We start from the raw sequence: 1,266 nt of genomic DNA on the forward strand, positions 1-1,266 counted from the left end.
CAAAAGTATGAGTCATTTGAGTCTAACCTGACCTACTTCTGACTACTTCCATAGCTTTGAATCTAAGATTTTTATCTCCCCAAAGCCCCCCTTAACCAGTGTCTTTAGCCAGGTTTCCAAAGAAAAAAGAAAATTTCCAAATTTCTTTGACCTGTCTCACATCATAACTGTCACCTTCTCAAAAGCTCCTGTTGCATGGTCATAACTGTAGCTTTTTATTCTTTTAGCCTTTGAATTTCTCCTTTATCTAGACAACCCCTTATAATGATTCCCAACCCCATCCTCACACCTCTGAAATATCTTAGCTCTTCTCACTTATTTCAAAAGATTTAAAAAACAAAAAAACCTCACCAAATCCTAACAAAGGAACAGATGTAAAATTATTTTGTTTTTACTTAAAATTATGTCCCATCCAGTAGCAATATTAAAGAGGAAGCCGGGCATTATGATTCATGCCTATAATCCCAGTGGCTCGGGAGGCTGAGACAGGAGGATCAGAAGTTCAAAGCCAGCCTCAGCAACTTACAGAGGCTCTAAACAACTTAAGATCCTGTCTCAAAATAAAGAATAAAAAAGAGCTAGGGATGTTTTTCAGTGTTATGTGTGTGTGTGTGTGTGTGTATGTGTATACACACACACAGATACACATATACATATATATATACACACATATATTAGATAGGAAGAAATATATATATACATATATATATATTAAATATGAAAAAAAATATGTTGGATTAGGGGTGTGGCTCAGTGGTAGAGCACTTGGGTTTGATCTCCAGCACTGCAAAAAAAAGTCACTGGGCACAGTGGTGCATGCCCGTAATCTAGCAATATAGGAGGCTAAAGCAGAAGAATCTTACGTTTGAGGCCATTCTTGGCAACTTAGTGAGATCCTGCCTCAAAATACAAACTAAAAAGAGCTAGGGATGTAGCTTAGTAGAGCAACCCTGGGTTCAATCCCTAGTACCACCAAAAAAAGGTCACTTCTTAAAAGCCTTTAATTCTTTCCTTCATCTCAGATATGAATCTAATAAGTAATATTTCAAGGGCTAAGTCTTCCCTTTAACCCTTTATTTACTTCAGTTCCTATGAACTGAAGTGTGTAATTCCAAGCACCAAACAGGGGCCACTTACCCATTCCTCAGAGAACATTAAGATCTGCAGTTGAACTAGGAAAGAAGTATCTGCCTTCAGCCTCTGGTAAGAGCACCTCTCTCCCTCCCCCACACCCTATGTCCTGAAACCCACAGTGACACACACACA

The sequence above is a fragment of the Ictidomys tridecemlineatus genome, chromosome 11 (genome assembly GCF_052094955.1).
Source record: "Ictidomys tridecemlineatus isolate mIctTri1 chromosome 11, mIctTri1.hap1, whole genome shotgun sequence".
Taxonomy (NCBI): domain Eukaryota; kingdom Metazoa; phylum Chordata; class Mammalia; order Rodentia; family Sciuridae; genus Ictidomys; species Ictidomys tridecemlineatus.